At 38.3% G+C, this 21502-nt stretch overlaps 1 long non-coding RNA gene across 1 annotated transcript; it reads right to left on the bottom strand.

Annotated features, from left to right (window-relative positions):
• Positions 1-692: 692 nt before the first annotated feature.
• Positions 693-18308, bottom strand: LOC135330235 (uncharacterized). The gene is made up of 4 exons (XR_010392112.1): positions 18237-18308; positions 17955-18121; positions 2430-2499; positions 693-752 (listed from the first exon to the last, which is right to left on the bottom strand). It is a non-coding gene; the product is annotated as an uncharacterized LOC135330235 (long non-coding RNA).
• Between the last annotated feature and the right edge of the window lie 3194 nt (positions 18309-21502).

Raw genomic sequence — 21502 nt, 5'->3', positions numbered from 1 at the left:
ATAATTATACTTAGGCAAGCATTCTATAAGTCTCCATACTGCATGTCTAATTGCAAGTTCACTATTTGACCTGCTCTGTCTGGTGTTAAATGTATTCATATTCAAACAAAAATGGAGAAAAGTAAGTATCTGACCATAACTGCCTATTAGAATGCATGTCTCACATTCAATATATTAACAGTGAGCTTTTCGTTATTAATATTACCGGGACACAATTGAAAAGAGCAGCATTGCTAACCTTGCTGTCCTGGCCAGGTTCCAAGCTTGGTAATTACTTTCTGCATACTAGAATCATCCCTGCATTTAGAGGCAAGACCTTGAGTTCCCAAACACCATAAACTAAAGGTGGCTTCCCACCAGCCCACTGGAGGGACCACCATGTGTTAAATGACTTATTATACTCCAACAGAAAGCAGTGGCACAACACATTATAGCATATATTGCAGAGATCAGAAGCCTCTGAGTGCAATTTAGAGGTGGCAGTTTGCAATAGATTTCCAGAAGGAAAACAAGAAAGCACCTTCAGGTCTCAAAAACATCTGTCCTTAAAATAGCTACCTGCACTGCAGCTGCAGTCTTGAACATATTATTAAAGCAGAAGGACACTCACAGAGGAAAAGGGCTTGGAGAAAAAAGAAAAGAAAAAAACCCCAAACCAGCACACTATCCTTAATGCCTCACTGGACACTCACCATATTGCTCTTGTTGATATCTGGTCTTGATTAGCTTAGTCTTAGCATGGATGAGGTAGCCTAAAAGGAAAAGAAAGATTTCACACTTTTCTTCCAAGCCTTCTCTTGTTAATCTTGGGGCCTTTTTTTTTTTTTTTTTTTTTTTTTTTTTTTTAACCTCAATTTAAAGAAACTAAGAACAAAGAAAATCTGCTTACTCCCTGTGCCTGCATAGGTATCAGATTCTGTCAAGGTAACACACCTCTAGGATTTGTTACAGAAGTCAGCATCTCAGCAGGCTTTTATATGTATATAAACGTATATATACATATACAGAAGAGACCACATTTAATGGAACATTATGACCATTAAGACAGTTTTCTTGTAATATAGCACTGTCTCCAGCCCTGAATAGGAATTTCTGAAACATCTATAACAATAAAACATTAAGAAGACCACACACTGGCGAACACCACTCCTCCACATAAAAACACCCTGCTTAACAGCTTGTGTTCTTTCACCATTAATTCACTTACCACTTTTGATTATCTATAAAGCAATCCAAAAGCAGAGCAGTAAGAATTTATTCAAGGACAACAACAGAAAGAAACTTAAAAAAAAAATATATAACATATACAGTACAGAAAGTTTTCAACTGAGATTTAAAGCCATAAAGCCAAACTTTTCTCAGTATCCACCATCTGCTCACCCACTGATTTCCTACAGTATCCAGGACCCACCTGAAACCAGTCAAAGCTTTTACACAGCTACCCAATGCCTGGTCTCTGAGTATTCTCTGCTAGGTTTCCACCTGGGGAAATACTGGCCCAGAAAATTAACTCTATAACTGCCAAGCTACTTATAACTGATACTCCTGGATCTTGTTTTAGGAGAGTTTTACAGATTCCTGTGACAATGGCTGTTGCATGTATTCTGTTTTAATGATATTGCTAAGTAGAAAAAAAAGAACTCACTGCAATCAATACACTCTTCCATATATGAAGGTAATTCTCAAACTACTGCCTTACAGATTTTAAATATGCAAAGAAACTGAATTTTCTTCCAGCCCCTCCAAAGCAGACCTATTTCATGAAAGATAAATCAAAGATGGGTCTTTAACCTTTCCTTCTGAAAATGCAGCAATTGGACTATTCTGACTCATTCTAGGAGCAGTTTTTACACTAGTCACGAGACAGTGACAAACCGTACAGTCAGGTCTCTGTCCTTATGCCGCATAAGAGAGTCAAAAATTCAATTTTCCAAGAAAAAACTTCAGTTGAGGGGTGGGTGGTGAGACGGATGATTACAGAGCTTACAACAGATCCAAAAGGTACACAGAAAATCAAATCTGAATTTATAGCTGTCAATTTGGGCCTCTTCTGCGGGACTTGTTATACATACACCAATAAAGCATTGAGTAGCCAGAAGCTGTTTCAGCCACACATCAAAACTGAAACCTTTTCATAGCAGCGTATGCTAAGTAAAGCCCCAACCTACCATCACCCAACTATTCCACCGTTGTTACAGCATCCACAGAGTAGGTGCAGTGGGGCAGCTCCGTTTCATCAGGAACAACAGTTTCCTCAACTTTCATGGTACCCAGGAGCCCACCAACCTGCTCGGCATTCATGGTACTGAAAGAATCTCCATTTGAGGAACCAGTTAAGATGCTTTTCTTTAATAGCAACCTAATTTAACAGTAAAATGGGACTAATACGCAGAAGCACACAGAGCAAGTCAACAATGAAATTCTTTTACCTCTGGAAGGAGTCCGGACTGGATGCTGGGTTACAAGAACGCTGGCAAATGGAGCTGGTGCTCCTATAAACTGGAAAGAAATGAGAGCAAAGTTTCAGTAACAGCTCACCCCCAAACTTCATATTGCAAAATGTGTGAAAAAAACTAATAAGGCAGGGAGGTCTGTACTGTAGAATAGCTTTGCAGCATTTTTTTAAAATTGCTTTGTATCTTTAAGCATTGCAAATGGTGAACTTACAGCTTTGACTGCCAAAGAAAATTTGCTACCTAAGGATGTAGGTGGCATTCCCTTGGGAGTGATGAAACCACCCAAGCAGGTTAGATGCCTGATGCCAATGGGAGCAGATTCCCAGCCTATTTATGCAGGTTGCATAAGGTGCCTGTCTTCATCTTTTGGTGGTTTATAAATGCCTCAGTGAATTTAGCCTTGGGTACAGTGCAGAAAAACACCCAAAAAACAAAGCCCTATTAAAATAGTGCTTCCAAGTTGTGTTTTAGTTTTCTTTCTTTTCACATAAAAGTGGAAGATATAATGCTTTACCCTCCTTAGATGAATGTATTGTAGAAGGGCAAAGCACTGTAGCCTATGCTTTTATTGGATTGGATCTCAGAACACTCTCCAACAATAATTAATGAACATCGCCTCACTGCTTTTCCTTAATCGAGATAAGCATCAGCAATATTTTACACAGCAGGGAATAGGGGAACACAGGTGTTAAGTGGCTTGCCCAAGGTCACACAGCAAGGCTGTACCACAGCTAGGAATGAAATCAGTTCTCCTTTACCAGACACCCATGCATAGCCTTTACAAAATATTGTTGAGGTAATGCCGCTCCTCTTAAATTACAAAGCCTTGTAAGTGTTTACATGCAGTCTGTGAACATCTTTAACATCACTTTGAAGAGAAGATCCTCTGTTTATATGTCATGCTCACCTCAGGTGGGATGAAGAGCTAAGGAGAAGGGGGAGGGCTTAACACTCCTACCACAAGGCTGTACCATCCCGCTCTTGCATCTAACCGAGCATTTGCTCTGGCCCAGAAGCTGTGCATGCAAATGAGGATAGATCAGAGGAAAATGAGTGTGCCGAACTACGATATATCACACCATCCAGTAATCCTTGAAAAAATAAGAATTCAGAACTACATTAATTTTCTATCATAGTCCTGTTAGTGAGACTCCTTTCTTAAACGTATTAATGGCCAAAGAGCAGTTAAGGGCCACTGGAAGCCATGAGGAAATAACGGCAAGTTTGGGAGCTTCCTTCTTGTTTCTACTTCATGCAAATGTGAGAACTACCTACACAAAAAAAAAAAATCCTCCCACAAAAACCCCCCAGCTGTCTGTGATATCTCCTCTCTCCTAGACAGCTTTGTGATCTATATTGTTACTATAATGACATGCTTGTTCCATCCTTCAATCGCTCGCCACCTGAACTTGGCAGACGTCACAGGGCCAATGACAGAGCGAAGGCAGCCAGTAATTATCAGAACCAAACCCACTACCCTACTGCTAGGAGAGGCTGAAAACATAAATTATCAAATATCTATCTATCTCTGTATATTTAGCTAAAGAAAAGAGATACAGGCTAATGATAATATGCTTCTGCTATTATGTCACATCAAAAGTTACCATGGCCACCAGCATTAATCAATATTTTTCAGACAACAGTAAGGAAAATATGCATACTCCTCATGATCTTTCAATCACATTCTTTGTTAGCTGCACTGTGCCTGTTACCCGAATAGTGCTATATTGATATTGGATGTGTAAGGCAAATTGAATGAAAGCATTTTGTTTTACAACGATAAAGCTTTTATCTGCTTCCCAGCTCCTGGATAGTTTCTGGTACTCATGTTTATCCTCCTTCAGCAGTTGTATGATATCTTTCCACAGTTCCTGAACAACTAACAAGACTAATTAAACAACACTTTAAAACTTCTAATCTCCTAAGGGGAGAAATGTTTCTGAATGTCACGGAATTATTTAGTTTTCCACGTTGGGCCAGATAGTGATGTCAGCTAAGAATGGTGCTAGTAACCACTTTTTTCCTGACCACAGTCTGACAGAGGAGTGAATTTTCAGCTCATTTGAGCAGGTGTAGCTCAAACCAGATTGTAACTGTTGGTATTATTGACCACTGTTTACCACAAGCTAAAACTTTACTCACAAGAATGGTTCTTTATAAATACAAGTAAAGATGTCAAAAAGTTAGATTTAATACCCTACTGACTGTAAGTGGACTCTTTATGAATAAGGATTACTCGCAAGAGCAGAAGGTGCCCAAGGAGACCACTAAATCAAAACACAGATTCAAAAATAAACAGGAACATATTACAACAAGGAAAATAGGAGGAAAGTAAACAGGACAGACATTTGGAGCTGGAGAAGGGTGCTAACAGAGAGTAAACTGCATCTCCCACATTCTCAGTTGTCTACAAGGAAACAGCTTTACCTGTTGCTGGCAAAGAGTTAGGAAAACCAGATTTTTGCTCTATTAGGAGTATCCTGTGCCCTTTTGCCCTGTCCCCTAAGTCCTCCACACACCAGCTATCTTCTCACATACATGTTAGAAGCAGCTGAAAGAGTGGGTGCAAACAGCAGAAGAGCTACCTTCAACAGCTTTCTGATGGTAAAGATTTTCTTTATATCAGGAGAATTCCCCAGTACACATCCTTGGTCTCTTTAAAATGGACTTTACACTGTGCCACACATGACATTTGATGTCACAAGATGTAAAATGTACCTAGTAAATTTTAAAATTTGTTGTTGTAGTATGAAAGGATGTGAATCATCAAAATGCAATGCTGAATAGCCTTATAAGTATAGAAGACAATAAAAATTTAGCTTGCCTAATCAAAAAGCTCCACAGATGTTCTATTAGTCTATGTGACTTGGCAAAATTCACAGAGGGTAAGTCTAGCAGGTGCTGGAAATGTAGCTTGTAACAGGATGCTTTTTGACAAGTTGTAAGGGGATTAGAATAAGAAAAGGGAGGTTAGGGGAGGTGCATTGTATTCCTTTGTAGTTTTGTGGAAAGTAGAAGTGTGCAAACTGAAGCTGTAGTTGGATTACTGGGACAGGTACTAAATTTGTTTGTCACGGGAGGTGAAAACAACTGATGACAAAGTCATCAAATGAGATATAATGTTCTCAAAATGTTTTTTACACGGGTTTTTACTCGTTACCAAGATGGAAGATATTTACATCTAAACTGAAGGACATGCAAGTTATAAGATGTTCCCACATCCTTCAGTTTAGGTATAGCTAATGATAATATACTGTAGATCTCAAGCATTAAAGAATGCATGTATAACTTATGTCTGATAAAATATTTAATATGACTGTACTAGCAGCCCTAATTAGGTCTGGAGAGTTTAAAGTGAACAGTCCAGATTGGATAGTGACAATTAACCAGCTGTGACTAGAAACAAAGAGAAAATAGCCTCTACTGAGGAAGAAACAGCAATGGCATTTGCATAATTTACACACATTCTGATTATTTGTGAATCAGGAGTTGGAAGTAACAAAGCCATTAGCTCCAAATAGCAACACTGGGCATTCACATTTATATCCAACACTTAATTCTAAAGCTATATACATAGGCGTAGGTGGGAACGAAAGTCATCCAGAACTTAAGGAACTAGATAAAGGTCATAAAACAAAGGAAAAGAACCTTTTATTTACAAAATTAAAATTTCCCCTTCAAACTGTATCTACACAGACACAATTGCTTGTTTTGGTTGTATTTGAAAGCATTGTACATTGGTACTTAGCATTTCCTGAGCAGATTTTTAAATGAATGGTATCTAAACTTCTTGATTATTTCTCATGTGGATAGTTCAGAGAATCACTGTTAATAAGACCTTTGACTGAAAGGGTAATCAGAGAGGAACCATTTACCCATGTTTTTTACCTATATTGACTGACCAATGTTTGATTTGAAGCAGATTTTTTTCTTCAATTTCATTTGCAAAAGGTAATTGGAAAGAATAGAGATATTTTATTTTTTTCTTATTCCTATGGAAAATTTCAGCCTTCATACCACCTTCAAATACAGCATCATATTCCTTTTATCAATTCATAATTCAAACAGGACACCTGTTATTCTCTATAGACCTACACTGCAACAATAGACATTAGTTAGAGATGTCAATGTATGTTTTATTACAAAAGGCAAACTAGGCTTTATCCATAAGTTTCTAAATCTCATTAAAGGTTCTTTCATATTCCAGCTAGGATACAGTAGCACTTTTAACTTCGTAAATCTATTTCCGCCAGTACAGGGGATCTATTGCCATCTGTAGTTACAGTATATGACAAAGGAATGCCTTGGGGGTGAGTCTGTTCAAATGCAGATAAGGTGGCCTGCAATGAATCACTGTCCTCTGGAAGCGGCTAGCTTGTTAATAAAAGGTCAGAGATCATAGCATCACTATTTCTTCTATTTCTCCAGCAAATACAGAAGCTGTGCCTGGATTTTCTTTCTTGCTTCCTTTTTTTCCTCCTCACTGAAGAACTCTCAAGTATCTGTTCTTGTTCCTACTGTCCTTGTTTTGTAGATGAGCACTGCCTTTTGAGAGACCACAACTGCATAATATATTTCTAACTAGGTAGGACTACTATAGAATTGAACTGGATAGAGTTCAAGGTTCTCTGCAGGATATGATTCAATCTATCTTTTGTTATTAAGAACATACATTCTTCAGTAGCACAAAACCTCCTTTTTTAAAATTAGGCTAATACCAAAAGATGTGCCTTGGAGGACATTTTTAATCAGGGATTATCCTCTAGGCCTGTCACTGATGGGAGGTTCATTCCTCCTAACTAATTCTACTGAATCTTCTGAATGAAAATATAATAATGAAAGTCCCTCCGTATAACTTAAAATTTATATGTGGCAGTCAAGATTATGTTTCCATTTAACACTTGCTTAGTCTCAGGTTCCGATTCAGCGAAGAACTTAAGATCATGACTAAGTCATGCAGAACTAACATTTTGGCGGGCACATCTTGGCTCAGCAGTCATTTCACAAGCTAAATTTTCATAAGCACTTATCAGAAATAGCTAACTCTTCTCGTATAAGTTTGTATTTGGTCAGAAGTCTGGGGATGCTCCAAATCCCAGTTGCATTTTTATCATGATAATTTGTCTAGTGAAGTTTGCAGTTAAAGACTCTATGGCAGCCACTCATGCATTTAGACTGGGAGGAGACTAAGGCTATAAGAGCTCTAGCTGTCCAGGAAATATTTCCCAAGAATATAGTATAAAACTGGCATAACACTGTTTAAATTCATCATATGCACCCAAGGGAGACCAGAATAAAACAGTTCAAAACAGATTGACAATCATTTCCCAGAAATATTCCTCATTATTGTATTTTAGAGCATTTTTTTCAAAGGGATTCAAAAGCAGTAGGTCTACAGAAGACAACCTAATAAATAGAAAACCTTCTCTTAGAAACCCTGTTAACTGACAGATGGGAGAGAAGGGGAGATACAGCAGTTCTGGGATTTCAAATGAAGCTGCTAGTCACTGCTTAATGGACTTTATCAAGAGTGGAGCATTAGATTTCATTAACCCATACAGGCACAGTAGGAACAAGTCACCTGAGCAGAGCAGTACATTTTATACTACAGAAGGCTTACGAGATTGTCAAGTTGTTGTATAGGTCTTGTCCTGATATGAATTTCAGTGAAGAAAGGGAAATAATAAAGGAGAACCTTGAAAGGCAGTTTCTCCCACCTGCTTTTCAATTTCCTTGCTGGAAACTTATATTACATCCCAACTCCTCTGACCTCATCCTACCCCTAGAGAAATCTTATGATTTTAAAAGCATCTTTCTAGTCTGGCTGTCTATTTATTATGTAAGTAGAGGACATACTCCATGCATGCGTGGTGCTTCTGATACCTAAGAAGTGCTGCCACAGAAGGCCAGCTTTTCAGTCTCGGATGGAATTGTTGAGAGAATCTCTTATGAAAGGACTCTTTGCTCACAGTAGAACTGTTGGATGAATCAACTGGAATGGTAGCCATATACCCTTACTAAGAAAAAAAGGGTTAACCTACCTTTTGGGACTGTTTTCTCCTCTTTGCCCAGTTTCCTCTAGAGTCCTGGGACATTCCTCTGACTTGATTTACATTGTGTAAGGTATTACTGTTTGAGTATCTTTTGCAGTCACAGCTTTAAAAAGCTGGTGCAAAATTCTAACACTCCAGTTTTGGAGCTTTTTAACCACTTTTGCTTAGACTTCCATAACTGAGAGGCAAAGACATACAGTGAAGTCCAAAGAAATTCTCCTGTGTACAACATACTAACTCTGTAATACATGTATTTTCCATGGAGGGAAATATTCCTGCCCCTTTTCTACTTAAAATTTTAGATTGCATTTGGAATTCAGAGGAACATGCAATCTAATCCACACTGAACTCAATTCTCATTTATACAGTGCTCCATTTATACCAGTCTGTCAGCTTAAAGGACCTTTGGAGTAGGAGTAATTACAGTTATGCACACTTCATGGCCTCATTATTCTGACGAAGTGGCGTAAGGAAGCTCCGATGCAGAAGAAAATCAGGTCTACTTATTTTTAATACAGTGACTTTAATTTTTATCTTCAGTTCTGCCTATATATCTCAGTCCTCTCCTGTGCTTTTGTGTGTTATTTCTATTGCTTGATACCATACTCAGAGTTCTTGTAGTATTGCCTCTTCAATAAAATATGAGAATGTTAGGGGTGAAGAGTAAGCTGTTAATTCAAGTCACATACTAAGTGATAGGGGAATGAAGGCCTATGTGTTTTGAACTTAGGCCTTTTTCATCCTTTCAGATCTGTTTGTGGTTCTGCTCTGACTACAGGCCTGTTCTCTCCATACTCACCGCATAGTGGTGATGTTATTAACACAGCTTCTGGGACATCTCATATTTTTGAACCTATCTGATGCTCTTTTCTGGTAGGATTGTCCACTTTCTCTCTTCCCAGTTTTTGTAATTACTAAAAAAAAACATTCATTTTGATCTTTTAATACTCTCTCTCAGGTAAACCAGTTACAAGGTTCACCCTTGTACTTAATGGGAAATCTTTTGAGCCTTTTTAAGCTTTTTGGGCCTTTTTAATTCCTCTGACCTGCATTTTTGGAAGGTGTTAAAACTGTAAGATGAGATGTCGGTGTCGTGGGAGGGATTGTAGGTAATTGTACCAAGGGATCTAGATATCATGTGAGTGGTTCTAGGTAGCCATCTCAGTTCCTAGAAGGATTCTAGGTTAGTGAAATCCTATAAAAGGTCTACAGCTAGGAATTAATAGAAAGCTCTTGGGAAATGCTAGAAAGGTTCTAGACTGAGGAACTCCTAGAAAACATGGAGGAATTCAAAGAAAGCAGCAGGGAACTCCTAGAGGGGTTCTAGACTGAAGAATTCCTAGAGCGCATCAGGGAGTATTGGAAAGCAGAGGGGAACTCCTGGAAAGTTTTTGGACCAAGGGATTCCTAGAAAGCAGTGGGAAATTCCCATAAAGGTTCTAGAAGAAGACATTCCTAAAAAGCAGCAAGGGGTTCCTAGAAAGCATAAGTGTGAATTCCCAGAAATGTTCAAGATTAGGGAATTCCCAGAATGCAGCAGGGAACTCCTTCAAAGATTCCAGATCAATGAATTCCTAGAAAACATAAGAGGCATTGCTAGCAAGCAAAAGTGTTAATTCCTGGAAGACATAAGGTTAAATGTCTGGAAAGCACAGGGGTTGACTCCTAGGAAGTATGAAGGGGGAAGTCCCAGTGCTTTCTAGGAATTCCTCAGCCTGGAACCTTTCTAAGAATTTCCGTACTGCTTCCTAGGAATGCTCCCGTGTGTCTCCTAGGAATGTCTTGATTTGGAACCTTTCTAGGACCCCTTCGTCTCTCCTGCTTTCTCTTTCCTTGGTGTTTTCTAGGGATTCTTTGAGCTGGAGCCTTTCTAAGAATATCTGCTGCTTTCAAGGAATGCCTTGACCCACAACCCTTCTAGGAATTCCTCCCTACTTTGTATTTATTCCCTTAATCTAGAACCTTTCACAGAATCCTCCCAGCTTTCTAGGAATTAACCTTTGCTTTCTAGAAATTCCTCAACCTAGAACCTTCCTAGGTAAATAGAATTACTATAGCTGTTACAGTCTCTCTAAATTTGAGTCATTCTCAACACTATCATGAAACTTGGAATTCAGCAAAGCCTGCTGTAGTTCAGCACCTATGTACAGTAGCCAAGATCCTCTACATTTGGTATTTTTGCATTGTTCTCTGTAACTAAGAGAAAAGATGCTACTTTTTGTGGTCAATAAATGAAAACATTTGACATTCATCTAAAAACTCCAAAGACTTTTTCTTTTCATTATTTTTACTAACTCTCTTTGACAAAATATTTAATCCCTAATAAATTGTCTGGAAAAAACATTCAGATATATCTAAATGCCTTTGATTCAGAGCATTTCATCTAGAATGTGCATCTACCCTACATTGTAATTCTGTTACATGTTGTTGCTCATTCTCTGTATTACTTGCAGACTTGGTGATAATATGTATACTTTTCAACACAATCATACCTATATATCTATATCCTTAGCTACAGTTTTATCTCTAACAGACTGCACTTATATTCCACTACTATTCTCTGACTTACTACATGTTTTAAAACATATTCAATAGAAAAAAGCAAGATAAATGGAAGATCAAAGAATTACTGGAAATACTGGAATGTACATTCACATTTTTCAGGGACCATTTCTCTCTCTAACTCTTATTTAGGTTAGGGGAAATATTTTAGTAAGTACAACAGTGCGTATTTCCATTATGCCTTTCACTGATAGATCCCAAATTGTTTTTGAAAAGTCTTTTAATGTTCAAACCATCCTTGACTTTTTTAAAATCTGTTTCAGGGGTTACTAAACTATGGCTGCCATTAAACGATTTCCTGTGGTTCATAGAAGGACATTCTTAGATAGCAGATGAAGATACTAGAGTACTTGATACTTGGTGCTGTTCTGATCATGATACCTTTCGCACAGATAGACCTTTCATAGATAGCTCTCACCACTGCAGAGATGGTGAATCTGGATTACAGCTAAATACGTTTTTGCCTTCTCAGGTAATGCTGTGTCATCTGAGTGTTTGTTATGATTAATCACTGTAAGTTAATGGCATCAAGGTTTACATTGCACTATGCATATTTGAAACATCACCTTATTTAGGTAAGAAGCATCCTGTATCTAAGAGCTCAAGGTCACAGGCAGATCCTGCCTCGAGTTGTCCATCTTACCCCTCTGCCAAAGGTTACAGTCTGACTTACATATTAAAAACTGCCAATTTGCACTAATGTCTTGGGCTGTAAACTATGATAGCTCAGGAGCAGATATGCATCCTCTTCAACTGTCCATTCTATGGCGATACCAGAGGTTAAGAGAAGACAGAGAAGGGCAGGACTGCTTCAGGCCCAGCAAGATCGACACATTAATGTGAATCTGTGAATTTTACCATTTGTATGTTGGGACTGAGCTATTCATTTTGTAAGTACAGTTAATCAGCCTCACTATTCTTGAGTCATACTCCCTCCATAAACATCTCCAACAATCTCGGATGGACTGCTTGAGGCTGACAGAATCAACCCAATGAAATCATAAGTGCAGTCTGACAGGCAGAAATAACTATAAAAGTCTTTTATAGCAATTCAGTGTCCCAGTATAATCAGTTTCATACAGGGCCTGTTACTTGTTGAGAATCTGTACAGACATAACAGTATTCTGACTATATTGAGGGGTCCTGAATGTAATTAAGAATTATTACTATAATTCAAGTAGCTAGGCAGGTAAGTCCTCCAAATTACACTTGCACATATTTTGAATACCTTACAGGAATCTCTTTTGTTTCTTCTGGAACACCATACAAAACCGTATCTGGTAAGTCTAAAGGAAAGGGAAGAGTCATGCAGCAATGAAACACAGTGGGTAAAAGGGGGCAGATGGGTAAAAAGAAATGAGAATAGTGACCAAATTAGCTGAAGCCTTCTTCACTTTCATAAGAGGGCCACATTAGCTGCATGCATTTTATAGCCCCTTTCCAGATCCTCATTTTTCCTCACCACAAAAATTCCCTTTCCAGCCTCTTTGGTGGAAGCACATTGTGACAAGACGAGCTACTAAACATGACAAAAGTGTGAAGGGCAGCCTGGAAGCACTCTAATTGCCAAGTCTTTCATTTGCATCATCACTGTGTCATGTCTAATTCTTGATGAATCCTGGTGGAAGTGCTGTATAACTACTACACTTTATGCTTTATGAAATATCTAACAGTCTTGGCAATGCTGTGGCCAGTAAAATATCTTTTTCGAGAACTGTGCAGATGGAAAGAAACTTGGCTATTGTGAATTCAGAGGGAGAAAGACCTTGCTTGCTGAATCTGAGTCAGCAGCGTAAACTGTTTTAAAAATAAAAACATGTATGTGAAAAGTGTCTTAGAGAAAGGATCAAGAGGGAGTTAAGCCAAGAGAAGCAGGTGTTTTGACTAGTCTTGAGTCGTAGCAGGCTATATCTCTATGCAGACTTTAAAGTTTCAGGAAGCTGACTGCTATTGAGTCAGCCCCTCAGCATGACATGCCTCAAAGATTTAAGCAATGACAAGGAGTACGTCTCCTGGTGTATGGCAAAGGACAATTTAAGGATAAGCATCTCTAGGAGAGAATAAATTTCCCCTAGCTGGGGACCAGCACACCTCTACCAGGTAGTAGAAAGATGATTCACAAATTGCAGCGTACCCTGCTATCGCACTATTCTGTGTACATACATTTCCATGTATACCACATTCCTTCATGGATATTCTTATAGAGAAGTCCATACAAACAAAGCTTATGTCTATTGTCACAAGAAAAGTCCATGAGCAAGAGTTAATGCTGCCAGAAGACAGAACATAAACGAAGCATTTGTCAGGGACATACAGGTCAAAGGAACGGGACTTCCAATTTCAGCAGTGGCAGTCGTATTTCTTAAAGCAGTGTCAGATGACAGCAACCATGTCGGTTTTGTACATCAGATCCCATCACCCAGAAAGACTTTGATGTAGGCAGAAGAAATAAAGCATACTTTAATAAAGGACTACTACATGCAAACAGAGCAAAAAAGGCCATGATAGGAAAAATCAGGATGGTTCTGCAAAGCAGGATTATTTGTTAAAAAAATTCAGAGTTCTTTTCTGTCCTATTTGCCTTTGCATTCTAAGGGAGAATAAGACCCTGTGCTAGAAGCCTATTAGTAGTAACTGTGTTTTAAATATCTATAGGCAACAGGATTCAGATTCAAGTGTGAAGAACATGAATTCTACAAGGCATAGTCATAGAAACATATTTTTGTGATGCAAATATAATACATGTGAAAGCTTTGCTCCCTGCAGCATCTAAGGCCTCATATCTGACAATTCTGCTAAAGAACAAGGTAATTAATTATCATGCTAGGAAATATTGTAAAGGTGCTTCTCTTCTGCAGTTTCTTTACATGGGCAGTTCCACACCCATTGTTCCAGTTGTCCCTATGCAATATTTGGCCTTTTGAAAGTGGCCTCCCAAACATTAACGAATATTTGAGATTAAAATTAAAAGCTGAAGAGAAGTGTATTGTTGAAAGGCTGCTGTTTAAAAGAGACTTCAGGATAAAATGGAGTATTAAGGTAAAGCGCATACTATACAAAGAGATAAAAATCTTTTTCCTATCTCCCAGTTCACTGCGAGTTCCCTTTTCAAAAGCTTGCTTTCTACATTCTGGGAACAAATTTCCTCTGCACTTGGTAGTTGTTCTTTTCTTAGATGTAGCTGCCCACATAACTGAAGTTAAGAAGGCACAATATTTTTAGAGGGAGATTTCTGATAATGTGTATATATATATTCCATTTTATGACTAAACAATCAGATCTGGGCTATTGCAGCTTCACTGAAATATCTCTGTTTTCCAGGTGTTGGTAGTTTCTTATTCTGACTGGCCGTAGGTACCAAAGTGCATTAAAGTATGCATATGTCATACGCTTTGTACATACATCTTTTAATACTACACCATCCATGAAGCATGTCCATGAAGTAATCTAGTGAGGAACAGCTGGCAATAAAAAAAAATCTGAAAAAATAACAGTTCTATTCAGATTTAACTCTGTTCAAGTAATGTAATTTGTATGCATACTAAGCTGTATTTGAGAATTATATTTTAGACAGGTAATGAAAAAATACCCTCTTTTGCATATCCATTTTGTGTGCCCAAGGCTGCATTCACACATGCAAAAAATAACGGATCCAGCTGCATACTTTGCACAAGGAGAATTTTGCTTGTTTCACAGTTACTGGTATTTATAAAGCTTAAAAGACACACGTTAAGATTCACAGACTAAAGTGCATTATAATGTGTATTAGACCATCTAGTGCAAGGCAGGAAGATGATACATTTGATTCAGGTTTGTATTTCTGAAAATCTGGGTTTTGATGATAAATCAAAAATGAGTGTGAGCTTTAGTAGTCACAGCCAGCTAGCTCCATGACCAGTAAGAATTAAGTGCCTAAAATGTCTATATGGATCAGGTCTGTGGTGTGTGATGAACACTATCCTCACATCTAAACCGTTTCTCAGTACAGAAAAATCAACAACCACCACACTGACTGTAGATGTTTCAGTATGAGTTTGAACTCTCGGTTGTTCTGTAGGCAAAATTCTTTCTGAGGCTAACAGGAATTTGCAAGCAGTACATTAACTGTGGAATTTCTTAGTCTTCTGCAGAGATCTGCCACCTTGAACAACTTTTCTAGAGTCAAAGGCTCTAGCACTCTACAGTGCTATACTATAGCAGATATTTATCAGTTAGCCTTAAGTCATGACTTAGGTCCAAAGATTTACTACATGGTTCGAGTCTTCACAACAAATTTAGTAACAGAAAATATGTCACCAATTCTCTTTCAGAAGCCAGTCTGGAAGGATGACTTTACAGTTTGCTGAATCACTCCATGCATGAAACATTTAATATAAAGGACAAAATGAAAACAGGAGTGCTGAATCAAAAGCAAGAGATTTGGATGCATGACTCACTCAAAAATGTTCCCCTTATGGTTACTAAATCTTCTGCTTCCCTTTTATTTTTCTTGTAACAGGCTAAATACAGAAATGTTTCATTTACTATACTATTAATATGTCTGGCTAGTAGAGGAATGAGTTACTTCCTCTTCTTGCTCTTCTGTTTGCCCCCTTCCTTACCAATTTTTGTCACTACAACTCAGTTCAATTGTTACACAGCCTTCCCCATAATACTATGATTTCAAAGTAATGCCTTACTATATCCATAAACTACCAACCACTGCACATGCTACTGGATCTCTGGGGAAAATTCATCATCGAGATTATGTAATAAGGCTTTGCACAGAGGAGAATCACTGAAACAAATAGATGCAACTTAAACTTGTTGGTCAATTTCTTTTTGTTTTATGTGTCTGAACTGTTCAGTTCAGACAGAACAGCAGTTTGTAGGCAGAATTTTCAAGGAAATCTCACTGCTGGACATCTAAAAGATACCTCTCCTAACCTTGAAGTTTACTTCTGGATGGATATTTTTATTGACAAAGGGACTTGTCTAGTGATCAAGGTTCTAAAACAGACGATTTCTGCATAATATGCAAGTAATGCAAGATACGTTATGTATTATATTTTGTATAACAATACCGCCATATAAATATAGTCTCTGTGCTGCATTGGCTTATTGAGCACCTTGAGAACAATATTCCTGTTAGTTTTATAGTGCATTAAGTTTCTTTTTGGAATAAACTAGTTTTATATAATTGGGATTGGTTACTTCCAAATAGAAGAGTAAACAAAATTTGATAGCTGAAAGCAGATAAAGGGGAGAGATGGGGGAGGAATTTAAATCTTTAGTCTAACAAAGATAAGGTGTCAGAACAAAAGGTGCATCAGTATCCCAGGGAAGGTGGTTGTAATAAATGCAGGAGCAGCACACAGAATATCAGGGTAAAGAATGATGGCTTTAAAGGTGGAGAAAAGAAGAAAAAAGAAGAGGTTGTATTTAGCCCTCCCTGCTCACAGTATCACATAAGCATGTACTTAAATTCCATTGAAATCAATGGGACACATATGCATGCTTAAAGTTAAACATGTACGCAAGCACTACCCTGAATAAGGTGGATATCTGTACATTATGAAATGGCTTCCTTGACAGTGGCAAATGCTGTCTCAGGAAGAAAGAAACCCAAACAACGGCACGATCATAACACCAAGGAATTCCTAGTGGGCACACAGTAAGCAGAAGAAACAGAAGAGGAAATCTGGGAAATAAATACAAGATGGAATTACTGCAATTATAACAGATTGAATGAAATGTGCTGGAAATTGCAACAAATTGAGAAATAAATATTGAATTTCTGTGCTGCTCAGATCAGTATGACTAATAGTTATAAACTGGGAATGTCTGCAACTCAAGTTAGCTAGCCTAAAATAAAATCCTAGAGAAAACAAGGCTGTTAGTAATCTCTTTACTAGTTATCACATCACTCTGACCCCTGAGATGTCTGCAAACCTTTTAACTTGATCCACTGACTCTTGGACTGCTTTGCCTTAGGATTTTACTTCATGTTTTTTTGAAGAGGTAAAATATGCAAAGGTGAGAACACAAACATTGAAGAAACAGAGTTTAACAAGCTTTCACTATATGAATATAGTAATTTTAATAAACATTTATAAATAATTGTCTGTAATGCTGCTGTACAATGCATAAAAAAATCTAATTAACCATAGTGAGTCTAGCAGCACTTCCACTGTCAGTCAACAGAGCTGCAATATATGATGAAATTATTATGTGTGCTATTTGCTCTATACACAAATTAATTGACATTTTGGATGGATGCTACCATGATCCTTTTACAGGCTGCACTTGAAATAAAGTAAAATACATATCAAATGGAATTAAATCTAACTGAATAATGTAATACTAGCCTCAGTCCATTTCCCCCCAATCAAAGATGTAATAGGTTTTGTAATACTAATTATTAATGACTTGCAATTTGTAGAACAGATTTTTAACAGTTGAGCTAGGCTACCCACCAGCTTGTAATTTTCAAATTATCTTTTAATTTATTGGGATTACAGATTTTAATAGGTGATGAAGTTTCTTTCCAAAAACCTAACGCACTTTATTAAATTTTGGCAATGCATGGTTTCTGTATTCTGCACCTGCATTCAAAGATGATTATTTTGTTTCTTTTCAGTAACAGGCCACTTAAATATTATAAACATCTCTAAACTCAAAGAAAAGTCCAATGGTTCTGCCAAAACCACAGGAATATACAAGCTTGACTGAGCAAACGGCACAAGCAGAGAGGATTGGCGGCTCTTGTTTTTGGTGAAGATGGGTGTAGAAGAGATGGCTGAGATGAAGAAGCAGTGACAAAGCCCAGAACGAGTGTAGATAGACAGATTTAAAAAATAGCTTTATCATCCCTCCCATGGTCTAGGGAATGCATTTGACTTACCTGATCAGGCAGAAAAGCAAGCGGCACGTTCTCCATGTCGCCTGGTGAGAGACTGCGTGTGGCAGCACGCTGCAGCCTGGGCTTGACCGCAGTTGGTTGTACCAGAAGACAGCAATCCTAAAGCAGCTAAACCTCTGAGCTCTCCAGCTCCCCACAAGGGCCTGACCCTGCAATCAAGAATGTCACTGTTAGAAATTGTTCCCAGTCAGGTGGAAGACAGAAGCAAATACAAAAGTGATCACAGGATCAGGGCCTCATAGGACAAAATCTATCCTGATTTACCTGCTGCTCTTAAGAGTGTCACATGCCTTTCATTCAGCAAAGTCTCCTGTTGCATGCTGCGCTGAGCCAGGATGCTTTAATTTTAATCATATGCTTAAGTGCTTTGCTGAATCATGGTCTCTACTGCGGCACAAGTTAGTGTCAGAGATCTAAGGACTAAGTTTAGCATGCCACTTATTACCACTTTTATTAACAAACAGGAAAGATTTCATACTATTGCTAATAAAGTGCTCTATGACATTATGCCTGTTTTTTTCCAAATACTTCCCAAGTATTTTTTCTCTGTGTGGAGTAGAATGGAAATGCCAGGCTGCATTTGCAACTGAATCATATTAAATGAGGTGTTTAGTGATGCTAAGCACAAGGACAGAAAGCAATTTGTGGGACACAACAGCCAGTTCATGAAGGAGTTAAAAGTATTCAACAGGAGTACTTGGAAAACACAGGAAACTGTGATCCATCACTTAGCTGTAGGCTTATGTGGCATTTACAACAAGCATATATATTTTGAGATAGTTGACAATGACATCTTTATGTTTTTGTTATCAAAGCTTCCATCTTACAATCCCCTTTGGTCCTGAGCATTGTTAAATATGTGCCAGGGTTATGGCTGTTCATACCTTTCCTCTTCTAAGTGGTACAATGATCAGAGAAGAGCAAAGTTTTATGATCCCTTCAAGGTATTTGAAAATGACACTAAATGACGTTTATAAAGATTTCTAAAAGTCAGAAGAGCTTTATTTTCTTTTTGAGGGCTTGTTCTCACCTTTTGAATTGTGTTAGATGCCAATTCCTCCACTCTCTTTCTAGAAAAATACCATGCATAAGTTTCACAGGTCCCATAATTCTACTGATAGCACTTGCAGATCAGCCAGCATGGACTTTTTTTGCATAACAGCTATTCTTAGGACTTAGAAGGTACTTATCTTCAGAGCTGACTGCCAGCATTAACTCTTACATTTTTGCATCCTCATGAGGATTATCACCATTTATAGAGGAAACCTATGGGACACAAAGCCAATTTAAAAACCAAGGAATTCAGCTCAAGTAATTCTTCCTGGAACTTGGGAGATTTCAGGGAAGGAGTTAGAAATGGGATATTTCCATCTGAACTGGTGAGTGGGAAGCACAGGTGCAAATGAACACAAAAGCTCGGTTCATGCTGTAGCTGAGGAAGCGCCATTCAGACTGCAGCTATTCCAGTCCACTGACTATAAACTGCCGTTGTGCTGTACGAGATGCTGTGCCTCAGGATGCCTCCTATAAAAAACTTGAGTGCATGGTCTGTTTTAAGCACATGAATAATTCCATTTGCTGAATTACTTTGGTGATGAAAGTTAACCAGCTGGCGAAAGCCTGAATTGGGGCTTAATTCCAAAGGAAATCTGCTGAAAGGGTGAAACTTCCATTCACTTTAATGGGAACAAGCTCAGGCCCATAATGGATGCTTTATGCACATTCGTAACGTGAAAAAGAGCAGGAAACAACACACAATGGTAAGATGAGTGTATTAATCTCTGTTTTCAGAATACTCATATTAACTGATTTTGTCAAAAAAAATACTGCAGAAGTGAGGTATTTTCTCACAAAGCAAAGGTTTGTTTAAAGAAAACCTTGATTATGAAACATAAAACATCTAGAGAGAGAGAAGAATGATGCTACCTACTAAATGTGTTTCTTCTTCCTTCTTAACTGCTGTTAATAATTTCAGAAAAGTATGGCAATGTATTCCCCAGAAAAAAACAAAATGGTTCATACATTGATACATAAAAATAGTGAATAGAAAAAGACAGCAATTTTAATAGGATTGTGTCTCATCGTCCGTATGCACACAAACCTAAACAATATCCACACACAAAGAAGTCAGGGAACATGACTTCTCTCCTCGACATACATCCACTAAGTTCAGGCACAAAGCTCAAGAGAGAACAACTCCTATTGAGCTCCAGCTCTTCTCGCTGGGCAGTCATGTGGGAAATGATGTATACTCAGAGCTGACCTCTTTCCTACCAAATGCAGTGGTGGAAAATCTTAGCACAGTGGGAAAAGTCCCCCAGGAGTGGATACCTTTTACTTCCCAGTGGGAGCATGAGTTCTCACCCCAATCCACTCCAAGGGTAGCACAGCCTGAAAATTAAAAAGGTAGCTGCCTTGGCTCACACACATAAATATTATCAATCTGATATTGCAATTACCATTACTCTATCTGGAATAAGAAATTACTTTAAATAGGCGCCAGGTGACAATTGACTGTCACAATCTGTAATAAGCAACCAGTAAGATCCATATCAGAATCATTTTCAAGATGTGTTTCTTGCTTTTAGTTTGAGATGAGCAAGAATCCTCAATATCAAAAAGAAGTATATTGCTTTTGATCTTCTAATTAATTCAAACTTGCAAGAGAAAAGGATGGAGGCAGGAAAACAGAAAGTGAGAATTTCTCTTTCTTGCTTTGTAGCTACGGCAGGTAGCTTCAGAAATAGTCAGAAACATATGGTGACATGCTGAGGTGCACGAGGGCAGCCTCACATGCCTTTTCCCAGACAAAGTTGCCTTGGATGTGGCAAAACTGGTCTTGTAAGAATTCTGAGGCAACATGTAACTGCAAGCAGTGTTCTGAGCCATCCCATCCAGGACGGTTAGGCCAAGTGTGCAGCTAAACGAGAGGGGACACAGAAGAGGCATCAGTGGATCCCGAACACCCCTGCTTGCCCCAAGGAGCCTGCTGGACCTCTGGGAGTTTGGCACAACTTACCGCAGCCCATAGCGCCTTTGCTTTTTTGCAACTCCAAGCGCTGGAGTAAAAGGATGTCCCTTGTCATCATCCCCCACTCTTGGACTACACTGCAGTCTGTTATTACAATAACACTAGAAATCCTGTTCATTTATCTTTTTAATTATTAACAGGCAAGTTCAATGATACACTCTCCAGCTATGGGAGATGTAAATATCACCAGGACTGTAATCACTGCACCACCTGAAGTCAATTTTATCTGGCGATGTTGACACTAGCAAAAAACCCAGCTTGCACACTCTACAAGGCTACTCAGAAAAACCTACTCCAGTGGGCACGAAGCAGCCAAGACTCCCAAAGAACCTACTGAGGCTGACTGAGGAACTGCAAAATAACACAGTGTTTTAAACACTTTTGTGACTAATTTCTCACTTCCAGAAAAACGAAATGACTGCAGTTTATATCTGTCTTTTTGAATTAAAAGAATGTTATTTCACAAATACTTGATGCCTTAACACTATTCACTGGAGTT

The sequence above is a fragment of the Dromaius novaehollandiae genome, chromosome 18 (assembly GCF_036370855.1).
Source record: "Dromaius novaehollandiae isolate bDroNov1 chromosome 18, bDroNov1.hap1, whole genome shotgun sequence".
In the NCBI taxonomy this organism is placed as follows: Eukaryota; Metazoa; Chordata; class Aves; order Casuariiformes; family Dromaiidae; genus Dromaius; species Dromaius novaehollandiae.
The sequence above is the reverse complement of the archived record's forward strand: the minus strand, read 5'-3'. Positions and strand labels throughout refer to the sequence as shown.